Genomic DNA, 14,105 nt, shown 5'->3' with positions numbered 1-14,105 from the left:
TGGGGAGGAAACTATTAGAGTAGAAGACCTTACATTTAGGGATCTCTACTGTATAGGGGTGGGACTTTGCTGATTGTCGAGTTTATGGGGGTATTTACGCCGAGGGTGTACAAGGGCTTGTAGTTCGCCAGAGCATCCACCATTAAAATACTTGTAAAACAGGCAGAAGGATGCAACATTTCGTCGATGGGACAGAAGTTGAAGATGACAGTTCATGACCTATCTGGTTGGCGACTCTCTTTTGAACCCTGTCCAGGAGCGAGAAGTCCGTAGCAGGTGCACCAGCCCAAATGTGACAACAATATTCCATACATGGGCGAATGGTGGCCTTGCAGAGGTACAGGATACTTTCAGGTGTAACTTTCATGCACGATAGAGAGAGCCCAACTTTTCTCACAGCGGCCCTGACAATACGCTCAATGTATCTGTTCTAATTCATGTTCCCTGTGAACGTTAAGCCGAGGAGCTTAAAAGAAGAACTTTCGGATAATGTATGTTTGATATCCTCCGCTGCTTCCAGTTTTCTTTTATAATCACTAACAGAGACACTTTCTCATTCCGAATTCCATTTTGATATCCGAGATTATTATTATTATTATTATTATTATTATTATTATTATTATTATTATTATTATTATTATAAAGCTATCTAATGAATTGAGTATCATTAAAAAGAATACTGCAACATTTTCGTCTCTAGATACATTGACATGACAATATTTCGATCTATAGTTATTAATAACTAATATCTCATCAGGCAAAAAGTCTGTCATCGCCTTTAGATTTTTATTCATAAAGGAAAAAAAACAGACTTTTTTTTACCTGATTAGATTTTAGTTATTAATAACTATGTATCCAAACATTGTCATGCCATGTAGCAAGGCTGTACATATCAGCATGAATAAATATTAAGATATAAATAACTATTATTGAACAATATTACATAAAACCCATATTATTATATGATGTTATTTGGATTTAATCCTGCAAATTCATTCTTAACCTGGATTATATATATATATATATATATATATATATATATATATATATATATATATATATATATATATATATATATATGTGCGTGTGTATGTGTGTGTGTGTATAATCTAATATAGAAATATAGTAATGTCAAGTAAGCTACACAAAAAAGTTAATGTTTCTTTCGCGAATGGAATAATCAGACTAAATGCGTGTACACATGGTTTACGATTGATTTTAAATGTAAGTAGTGTTTAACTAACCAATTGTATTCGTTATATCCGTCTATCGAGCTATTATTTTCATTCGCCAATTGCCAAACCGCTTTGAAACAAAAGGTTCAAAAATATACGTAGACATAAAGAGAATCTCTCAACAATGATAAAACATATTCCTAGTCGTATCGCATATAAGCTTTACAATAAAACCAGTAACGAAAAATCAACCTTTTCTACACAGCTCTAGTATAATAACAGTGAGAGTGAACATAAGAAACCAATACAACAGGCTCCTTCAGTCTTTGACAAACTATGGGTATCCACGTAGGGGTGCCTGCGTGTGATTTTTTTTGTGGCAGGAGGTGCGCAATCTCCAACCACACCCTTCCTGAGTCGACATTGTTAAATACCAGTGGCAAGTGAAGTTTGTGTACAAGACGACTGGAAACAAATACCAAGATAAGCGGAGAGCACATACAGCGCCTAAAATTCTCAAATGGTCACCCATCTGGTACTAACTAGGCTCAACGTTGCTTAACTTCGGTGTGTCAACGCGATTATGCCGTATATAGCTGCTACTGCTACTACTACAACTACTACTACTACTAATAATAATGATAATAATGATAATAATAGAAATAAAAATAGAAAAAAGAGAATTGTCCTCTGGTTCTCATACCCTTTAACTATATACTGGAAACTATATTTGGTAGAAAATTCGTGTACTTTATCAAGAAACATTTTTCCGTAACTAATTCCTTCCATAAAATATTCATCAAAATTACTCTAAACTATCCTACATTTACTGTGAGAACTTTGATGTGATACTTAAAGCACACGAGAGCCAACAATAACAATATGATCATCATCATCATCATTACCATCATCAGCATATGTGTCCGTATAACTTGTTGGCATTGGTTTCCCCGATATTTTTCTAGTCAGAATTCTTTCTAGAAAGACACGGGTACTTACGGGAGGGGCTACGTGAAGGAAGTTACCAACATCCAAAGTGAAAGTGATTTTATGGAACGAATTGGATTCGAACTTGGGACGCAAAGATTGCCAGTTTATGTCTTAACGACTTACTTAACCACCGTCACCACTCAATAATAAAAGCAATTACAATATTATCATAAGAAACCGTAGCAATTCAGACAGTTATATAAATTACCCAGATCGTAAAAAGAAAGTCAATAGTGGAAACAAAAACTGTAAAATTCGCTCATATTGTTGATGATAAAATAACTGTTCGTCTAAGTCACAATATTTGCACGTGAAAATCCGAATAACAAAAATACTACACAGACTACGTAGAATTTAAATCAATGTATACTTCAATAGCAATAGATATACATTTAAAACATCGTTATTGAGTTATTATTGAAAACTTAAAAAACGCTGCCGTTCGTCAAGACATGAAGATATATAGATTATACTTGATCGAGGAACTAGTAATTAAATTTTTCCAAATATCTCCAATTACTAACTAATAAAAGCGAAATAGTAACAAAGTGCAGACACAAAATGAACTTTATGCTAAGATAACCTAAATAAACTTTACGCTAAGATAACGCATTACATTCCCCCCAAAACTTAATACATAAATAAAAACTAACATAAATAAATACAAACACTAATAAAAAATTTCTAAAACGGAGAAAAACAACACACACACACACACAAACACACACACACACACACACACACATATATATATATATAAATAGAACAGATAAATTATTTTAATTAGCACCTGTTAAATTAAAGCCAACATTGTTCATTTTACTCACTTAAAAGTGAGGATCATTTACCGTTTCTCAAACAGGGGACTTTCTTGAAAGGGTTTTCGCTATGTGATTAATGAAAACAATGGACCGAAAAGGGGAAATATGACCAACGAATCCCAATTGGCTAGTAAACTAGAGTAAACATCCTTTAAATATAAAATAAATCGCAAATGATAATCCATGCATTTAGCCTGGTGATTTCGTTTGAGAATAAAACAAGAGAATGTCAGTGTATTTTACTTGCGACAAACATATACTTGTACACGACTATTAAACACTGTTCAAATAAATACTTAAACGACATACATGCAGTATAGTACATATATTTATTGTCCAGCAAGTATTAAAAATAATTGAAACTATCTTTTTTAGAACTCAACAACCTATAATAAATAACGTGACATACGAAACGAGTAACAGTATTTTGAAATGTATTTTGTGACGCTACTTATGTTGCAAATAAGAGCATAACATGTAAAGCTCATATTTGGAACTATCACCGGTTGTTGATGTTTAATAGTTTTGCGTACGGCATTTTTTGTTGCTTTGATTTCTTCCTGTCTATCTTTTTTGTTCATTGTTTTTCACCTGGAGATGATTTGAAGAAGAATCGAAAGTACTCGTGATGTATATGCAACATTTATTAATCTTTTTGACTGTAAAGGTAAAGAGATTTCGAAAACTGAAAAAAGAACTTTGCTGTGTTTAACAATATTTGTATATATATATATATATATATATATATATATATATATTTATTTATTTATTTATTTATTTGTGTGTGTGTGTGTATCTGTGCGCAATTATTTGTCTGCGTATGTATTTATATATAGACGGACAATAAAATTCCAACACCGTGACTTCGTGTTTAAATTTACACACATTTGTCTATCTTTATCTGGCTATCGACTTATATATATATATATATATATATATATATATATATATATATATATATATATATATATATATATATATATATATATTCATTCTTGTACGCCTGACTTGATCCACGGATTTTCGCGCATCGTCTCCTTCAACATCATGACTAATTTCGAACATTTGTTATTTCATTGTGAAAAGGCATTTTTGTCCGCAGGCTTTGGAAAAACCAAACTTCCTACTTATCGCCATTTTCGTTGTAAATTTTTGTTTTGTTAAATTTTCAGCCTTTCCTATCCGGCGTTCCATTTTCGAATAATAATAATAATAATAATAATAATAATAATAATAATAATAATAATAATAATAATAAGAAGAAGAAGAAGAAGGAGAAGAAGAAGACTGTTACTACTACTAGCTATTATTATTAGTAATAGTATTAGGAAAAAGAGTAAGAAATAATGGAAGAGGGCGAAGGATATAAAAAGAAAGAAGTATAAAACGAAGGAATAAGTAGGAGACGAAATAAGAAAATTGAAAAAAAGAAGGGAAGAAGGTAGAAAGAAAAGACGAAAGGATAAACAGGAGAAAAAGACGAATAGAATTATTGCTAAACATTTCTGATGTGAATTGAAATAGAAACATTATTTTCAGGTATATATACACATATAGACACAATCGTCCTTCCTCATTCTCCCCCTCTTTCTCTCTATCTCCTACTCTGTCTATTTTCCTCTCTGTTACTCTCCCTCTTTCTCTATATACATATATTGTTAAAATATAATTATCCACTGACACATGTTTCGTCGTCTACGATTCACCAGGGTGGCTGGATCTAGACGACGAAACACATGTCAGTGGATAGTTATATTTTGACAAGACATATGCCGCTCCCCATTTGGGGGTACCAAACTGGTCAAAGGGAAAATTATTCCCAACTCGCATTTAGGTAAAAATACACTTTCATATAAATAATTGAATTCATTCAATTCATGACGCTTTGAGTTATAGTTAGTGCCCCAAACTGGCCAAACTTTATTTATTCATTTAGATAACAAAGATATTAATTTGATATTAAAACGAAACGAAGTATACTCCCGACAAACCCGATAAGCAACAACACCCCTCCCCTGTCTCTCTACTCTAATAGTTTCTTCCCTCGAAATGCAAGACTTTAGAATTCCCTTCCGAGTTGTGCTTCTCTAACTATACTGACATGTAGGAGTTAAAGTGAACACACCTCTCGCTGCTAAACTCCCTACATAGGGTCTCTTTATAATTTGGTCCCTACGACCAAGTAGCACTGTGCCTTGTTTAGGATACCTTCAATAAGTTAAAAAAACATTTTTGTACGGACATTTAAAATTGTCGTAGACTCTTGAAATTCAGTATGCTATTGCTATACATCTGAGATGGCTGACAAATTTTGATGATTTCAAGTTCAAATGAACAGCTACAACAGGAATTGGAATACACCCTACTAAAGCCTGATTGTGACAGCTGTTGAATTTAAAAAATGCAATCTGGATGTGAGGACATTTTAGAAAGAAGTCAACGAAACAGTACATAAAGAGAACATAAGAGAATTCATAATATTTATATATCTATAAATATGTGTGTGAGAACACTTCTCAACCTATATACTCAACGAATTTTTAATCTACAAACTTGAAATTTTGGTATATAGGTTAATCAGACATGTGGAACACTTTAATCCAGTTTCATCCGAAAAAAAAGAACAAAAAACAACAACAAAAAAAAACCCTTCGCGTCTAAAGAGTCCACATTGAAAAATTGGTTCGTGGGAGTCGGCGGATTTTTCTGTTTGCTAACTGTTTCACAATTGCGCATGCGTGAATGATTCACATGGCAGATTCCTTATGTTAAGTATAAGTCGGTTTGAAAAGAACTTTTTAAATAGCGTGACACGCTGGCCAATGGTTATCGTACTTAACTCACTGTCTTTAGGTTTTGGTTTTGATCTCAGCGCGAGTATTTTTTTTTTTTACTTACAGGAAGTGAACTGTTTAAAAAACGCATAAGACTCGCATGGATGTGTTTAAGGTTATTTATTTATTTTTTTTTCATCTTTTATTTGGGAATTTAATATTACGTTTAATACCTACGGTATTTCTAATTTATAATGAATTAAAAAAAATTGCATTAATTTAAATACAATATTTATGCGTATTTACTACCGAGCAACGCCAAGTAGCCTGCGAGTACGATAAATAAACGCATAGCCATAGTGAAACTTCAGAGGAGAGTCGGACATTTTGAATACAGCGAACGGCCATTTTAAGTCAAAATATGCAGAAAACATTAAACGTGGAAGAAGTAATACATATACAATTATGAATAGCGTCGCAAACGAAATATTTTCATTTGAGTAGAAAGTGGATAATGGTTTTCGACGGCCTCATAACTCTCGCTTCCTTTATTTCGTTCTTTAGTCCTCACATTCCTTAAGTAACGGGAATTTTATCATGACGTTCAATCAATTTTATCATGACGTTCAATTCAATTTTATCATGACGTTCAATGTTGTTGCACAACAAGAAAGAAAAAAAAAAAACGAAAGAATACTACGACAAACATTTTTTTTTTTAATAAATGGAAAGGTAAATAGGGGCAGAAAGATATAGTCTGTTTTATGTTCACCAATAACAGTGTCTGCCAAATTAGTCCCTCTGGCAGTTCTCAAAGAACTCCATTAACAATATTGGAAGGGAGAGTAGGGGTAAGAATATAGGTGTAGTCAGGGCTTACTGCGTGTCAAAGAACTTAAATAAAACACGTCAACACTTAATCTTTTTAAAAGAGGGTGTATGTAAATTACCTCCCTTGCACCGTTAACTTAAATGCTCTCATTCGAGAAAATTTCAATCCTCTTGATTCTGTAATCCAATAAAATAATCCAAATCTTCTGTGGTGTAATGTATTTCTATAGAAGATTTCTTGGTTCCTTTTGACGTGAATTATAACGCCTCACTGGAGTTAGTATTCTTTTTTTTACAAGACCAATTCTAGGCGTTAAAATAATTCTTTCTTCCTCGGTGAAGAGGTCGTTGTAATTTCGTTTACAACTGAATTTTTTGAACAGTCTTTTCTGACTAATTCTGTGTCGTCTTCCTTCAAAATCCCGATTGAAGAAAAAGAAACCAAACCACTGGTTTCTCTTGTTTAAACTTGCGATTTTTAACGTCTTTTCTCTTGACGCGGGATAGCGAGCCGACTTCTTTCTCATGTTCAAAACTTCCAACAAAATGGCGCACACATCTCCTTTTATCAATCGAAAGGCACGCATTCAACACGTGATATAACAAGCAGTAGCAGCACAAGATAAACCAAGAAAAAAGGAGAGGGTAAAGAAGGGGAGGGAGAGAGAAGGAAATACAGAAGGTGGAAAATAAAATTTCTACATAAGCTATGTTTCTGACAAAGGGGGAAATTGCTGTTTTTTGTCGGAATCTATCCTTTTAACACTTCTCCTTGGATCGTTTTTTGACTGAAGAAATTTTTTATTTTATGTCCTTACACAAAGTGGCTTCATACTTTACCCGGAGTGGTTTCCATTTAAAAAGAGTAAAATTAAATACAGCAAATATTCAATTCATTTAAGTTGTGTCCTGCCTCGTTCAGGCATTGATGGCTATGACTCTCCATCTATCTCTTTCCCTCAAAGCATTCACGAATTCATTGTTCCTCATTCACAACCCTATTCACGCTGTTTCTCGAAAGTGTTTTGACAATATGTCACAGCATTCTTTGCAGGTTTACAGACAGTAGGGTGCAGTTTCTTTCTGTCCGAGCAGTGCCGTACTGGGCGAGTGCCGTACTGGGCGATTGTCCTGACCATTGTGCCGAAAGGAATCTACTGTTTAGCACAACGAGATACGAAACCATGACCAGAATTATTCTTGATTGCTTTTGTATTACATCAGTCACCCGTTTTCTATAACCTCACGTTATCCTGATAGGGGATAAGGCTGAAGTGGGTTCTCGACCTTGCACAAGGATTTCCCACGGACTAGCGGAAAAAAGGAGGCGTCTAACTTTTCCTTTGATAGTAGCATTGTCCCATTTCTCTATACAGCGCCTAGTATTCCCCAATGGTCACCAATCTGGTATTAGTCAGGCTTATCGTTGCTTTACTTTGGTAATTTGGCGGGAAACGTTGTGTCAATGTGATAATGCCGTTACAACAATTATAAGCTAAACCAAACGTGAATAAGGGAAGCATCTTTCTAATATCAAATGACTTGTATTTTACATTATAAAAGTGCATGCAATTGGTGACCCAAAAGAAACGGGCCCCAACTCTAATTAGGCCCCGTTTCTTAGTGTTTTGTCCGAACGAAATTTAACACAGTGTATTCTTTGTCCCAGCTCCCACTGGGGTCTTGCTGTACTCACGATCGTTCATTCTGCCATGTCCTGTAAAATAAGGGCAATCGGTGAATAAATAATGGAGATATCACGTTTTTGTTTTTGGTGGGGGAGGGGTCACATTTTAATTTACATTTTAATCAGTTATAATTGAAGATATTAATGTAATTTGTAGCTGGGTGTAAATTATCTACTGAATTAGATATTAACTTCAGCGATAGTCAATCCGGGAATTTCTGACGTCACAAGGGAGGTAATTCTTGGTTACTGTAAATTGGCATTTGATCAGCTACTTTCACACTTCACAATTCATCAAGAATGTGCCTACAGGTCGAATTGAACTGAATCATTATATGAAAAATATCCCGACACTCCCAACAGGATTTACAAAAAGATAGAAAACGTTTCCAGCAGAATGAGGTGAAAATACCTTCCAGGGAATAGCAACAATACAGATCATACAGAAACCAACATCTTTTTTTTATTTTTATTTTTTTTTTAGACAGTGATCACCACTTATCAAGGCCCGGAAGCCACTCAGGGATAAGGGTTATTGCAAGTACATTACGTTAGTGTGGAGATTTGATGAAGTGTTTACTTAAGGGGGCGGTTCATTAGGAATTTGTTAACATTGGACTTGAAGACATCCAAGTTGTAGTCCGGTGGGAAGCAGGCAGGCGGAACAGAGTTCCACAGGCGTGCAGTTCTAAGAAAGAAGCTTTGTTCATGGAATCCGCGTTTTGATTTAGATATAGAGTGGGGGAAATTTTTCACAGTGGATTCAGCTAGACGGGTGTTTTTCGTGAAAGATTGGCGAGGGGGGACCAGAGATTGGAGTTCAGACGAGCACCTGCCATGGAAATAACGATAAAACAAGGATAGGCTCGCAACGTCTCTTCTGTGGGAGAGAGGTTGCAGGGTAGAGAAAAGGGCATCCCCCACTAAGCCACAAAGTCTTTTTTGTACTCTGTCAAGGCAGGATAGGCTGTTTTTAGCTGCTCCTGCCCAGATATGGCAACAGTATTCCATCCTTGGACGTACTTGACTTTTATATAATTTTTTAATGTTGCCAGAATCAAATAATTTAGTTTTTGAAGCATAAATTTTAAATATTTTTCTCAAATTAAAATTTAATAAATATTTTTCTCAAATTCCAATTTAATAAATATTTTCCCAAATTACAATTTAAAAAATATTTTTCTCAAATTACCATGTAATAAATATTTTTCTCAAATTATAATTTAATAAATATTTTTTCTGAGATTACAATTTAATAAATATTTTTCTCAAATTCCAATTTAATAAATATTTTCCCAAATTACAATTTAAAAAATATTTTTCTCAAATTACCATGTAATAAATATTTTTCTCAAATTATAATTTAATAAATATTTTTTCTGAGATTACAATTTAATAAATATTTTTCTCAAATTACAATTTAATATATATTTTTCTCAAATTAAAATTTAATAAATATTTTCTCACATTAAAATTTAATAAATATGTTTCTCAAATTACAGTTTAATAAATATTTTTTCCCAAATTACAATTTAATAAATATTTTTTCTCAAATTATAATTTAATAAATATTTTTTCTCAGATTACAATTTAATAAATATTTTACTCAAATCAAAATTTAATAAATAATTTTATTAATTTATAATTCAATAATTATTTTCTTAAATTACAATTTAATAAACATTTTTCTCAAATTATAATTTATAAAATATTTTCCAAAATTACAATTTAATAAAGTTTTTCTCAAATTGCAATTTATAAACTGACGAAAAAATACAATCTTAGCATCAGACATTATTTTCTTTAAAATTAAGCAACGATTCGTTAATATTGTCTGATAAAATTTAAAATAAAACATATATGCACACTTAAACAGATGTGATTATATGTTATATTTTGGGCTGGTGAATCTCTGTCCCATTTGAAGGTTTTTGATAAGATGCAGAAACGTATCTATAATTTGATTGAAGCCTCTTTCTTACAGACGTCATGTTGCTAGTCTCAATCTTTTCTATAAATAATATTATATGTATTCTTCAGATTTGTCTAATATACACCCTGCTTCTTTTGTTCCAGCTTGGTTGACTGTTTCATCTCGTAGTTTCCATTAATTCGATTTATTGTGATATAGCTTTCTATCTAGTAGATGCATTCCAAGAATGTACGCTCGTGGAATTTTCTTTCTGATTACTGTTTTCATCCTACATATAGCAAAGATCCTTTTAAAGATTAATGCCAATAGAAATCTCCTGTCTTTGCGACAACCATCTTTTGTACTTGTTAGCTCCTTAAATCAAGCAGCTTCACGCCTTGTCTGAAGCGATTTCTATAAAAAAATCATAACCAACAAATATCAACTAGCAGAGAGTGTCACATACAATAGTATGAATTATGAAGCTACTAATATTAAAACAAAAAAAAAACAGCGTCAAACAAATTAACCAAGAAGGAAGCCTTCGTCACACGTAAAGACTACAAGATAAACGTCAAAAACTTCCTCAAAAGTAAAAAATATATATTGTCAGTAATTATCTACTTAAAAACATAAACAAACAGTGACCACATATCACTGACCTCTGGGTTAAAACACCCTCAAACATTAACTGGTTTACAAAAGAAAAAGAAATGCAGATTCACAAAATTTGACATCACAAAATTTTATCTATCACCAGAGCTATATAAAATAAAGCAGTACACGTCGCAAATATATATGTAGATATTAGCAACAGAGAGATAGAAACAATTATGCATGCAAAAAAAAAAAAAAAATCCCCACACTTTCACGACGGCTGTATCTGAGTTAAGATATCCCGTCCAGAGGATTCATTCGATGTAACAATGGGCACATATGACATTGCACATATATGTGATCTGTCGGGTGTTTTTTTTTTATACCTATGTGGCTTTAGAAAAATGTACCAGAAATTGCAGTGGACACATTTGAATAATTTTAGGACATAAATAATTTACAAATACCAACTTTTAAAATTCTAATTTAGATCTAAAAACAAATACACACAATCCTTGCCATAATCCGAAGGGAAAACTCAGATATACATGTTTATGTCACTCTCCCATAATAAAATAGTAGACCTTTCAAACTTTCATATTGAAACACATCGCTCATTACATAAAGACCATTGTATTTTGGAATTCTTTTTATATCAGAAAATCAATCGATATCTAAATATGATTCCATCAATTCATCATGTATTCTTGATAAAATTCGTGTTTGGGCGCAATATTTAATACAATCATGGTTTTGTTTTCATTTTCTGTTTCAATTAGTCTTTGTATTCCTTAGTTTAATTCTATGTCTGTCTGTCTGTCTGTCTATCTGCCTCCCCCGCCTCTCTCTCCCCCTCTCTCTTTATTTAATTATTATAGTAAAAAAAATAATTATATATATATATATATATATATATATATATATATAAAATTATTTACTATAATAATTATTAAATATCTACAGACACTAATGTTTCATCCTTTCGGGAATCGTCAGTGCAAGGCGTCACGATTAACACCGGTTGATAGATTCGAACCCGGCAACAGAAGTAATCTCTGGCATCCTTAGCAAGGACCTAATCCATTCGGCCACCGTTAACCACGAGACATACAGTTGAAATTTAAACATTTGTTTTTAAATATTTGTTTTTAAATATTTTTAACGTCTGTCAGAGTGATCTAATCAATATATGATGATCTGCGCATAAGAGTTAAATTGACCGACTTTATTTCAACTGAAAGTGCTCAACGATAAGAAACGAGTTTCTTAAAGGGGCTGATATATATATATATATATATATATATATATATATATATATATATATATATATATATATATATATACAAAGGCTTCCTTCAGTCTTCACAGACTAGGGATATCCACGGTAAGGGTGCCTGCGCGTGATATATATATATATATATATATATATATATATATATATATATATATATATATATATATATATATCGCTAAATTCAGCCACTCTTTTATTTTAATTTTTATTTCTCATTATTTATTTAATATACGTTTATATATATATATATATATATATATATATATATATATACATATATATATATACTATCATGAAAAATAATATGATATCGTATAATATAATATATGGTTATAAAATATAATTCTACTTATCTACATCTGTATCTTTCTTCATTATCTATCTATCTATCTATCTATCTATCTATCTAATCTATCTATGTGTCTATACGTTGCTTCATGTCTGTCTATTTATCCGTCCATCAATCAGAATAGCTTTTAGTATCTATCTTTTTTCTGTGTGTGAAGGGTCATAATAAGTACATTGACAAATCTCAAAACGTGCGTGCATGTTTGTTCAAAAGTCAGAGAAAGACAAACACACATATAGACAGAGAGGGAAACAAACAGAAAGAAAGGCGTGTGTGTGTGTGTGTGTGAGAGAGAGAGAGAGAGAGAGGGAGAGAAAGAGGAGAGAGTGAGAGAGATTAAAATATTGCCCTATTTGTCAAAAAACGCTGCATAAACGATTTATTTAATTGAGTAAAAACAGAAATCAATAAAACCGATCAAAGAATCGAAACATTTGATAATTGGAAACAAAACGGCAAACATGATCATTAAGTGAGAATGGTTATTAGATCAAAGTTGATCGAACGGCCATTGAAATTGACTGGAGTACAACTGTGATATGATCAACAAACGAATAAACGTGGCGTCGCTCGGATGCATAGCATCAAACGCGAACGTTTGGAGCAATTTATTATCGCATTTTTCTTTACTTTCTTTAATATTCTCGTCTGCATATTTTGTCATTGGTTAGTGATAAAACGATATCGGACGTACCCGTAGTCCGTTGGGGCACAACCACCACAACCGCAATTTATAATTCTTTCGTGTCATCAAAGATTCATAAACTGCGGCATATGAAAAGGATGACTGCAAATATTAAGTCTCATCGCCTGATCGACCCCCCCCTAAATATCCACCCTCCGTCAAAATACTTTGCTACCCCTTCTATTTGATAAAATCAAAAGTAAAACCCTTAAACTTTTTGGCCATGTCGAACGATCAACCACTGGCCTTGAGGGTATGTTAAAATCAAAAGAAGGAAAAGAAGAAAGCCAAGGAGAAGGTGGAGAGAAAATAGTTTTTATTTGACAGTTGGGCGTCCATCAATCAACTTGCCCTGGATCGGAAGGAATGGCGAAAAATAAGTTATGTGGATACGCAATCCGTACCAAGCAGAAAATGCGACTCATGACGATATGTTGTAGTTTCTATGTGACCGGTTAACATTTGTAGCTTACGTGCATCAGTTTCCGTATTCGAGGGTTTTCTTAAAATTTCGGTTGTTTTCAGCATTACTGTTCGTTGTATAATTTTTGTTTTCCCCCTTGATTCTGATTTCTCCGTGTCTTTTTTTTCTACGTACGATTATTGGTATTGCTATTCTTCATGTTCCATATTCCTTTCAGTTCTCTGATAAGTTCCCCATAATTGCTTCCCTTTTCTATCTCTGCTCTTCACTCTGTAGTCTGTTAGGACGGCAAAATTTATGATTTGCCAGTTTTTTTTTGTTTCCTTCTTGTTAATTATTATGACGCTCGACCTTCTGGTATGGATGCGTTTAGCTGTTTTTATCTCTAGTTTCATGTTTCAGTACTGTCTCCGGTTTGTGTTTGTACTATTTGTCTGCATACTTGAGGTGCAGTAGTTTACAGAACTCTTAGTGCACTGCGTTTTTCATGCAGTCGTGTCTGTGCTTATATTTTTTTTACTGCCTTCATTTATTATGTGCTTTATAGTTTCGTTTCTTTGACCACA

Source organism: Euprymna scolopes, chromosome 7 (genome assembly GCF_053919585.1).
Source record: "Euprymna scolopes isolate OS-2025 chromosome 7, ASM5391958v1, whole genome shotgun sequence".
In the NCBI taxonomy this organism is placed as follows: Eukaryota; Metazoa; Mollusca; class Cephalopoda; order Sepiida; family Sepiolidae; genus Euprymna; species Euprymna scolopes.
This window is presented reverse-complemented; position numbering follows the sequence as displayed.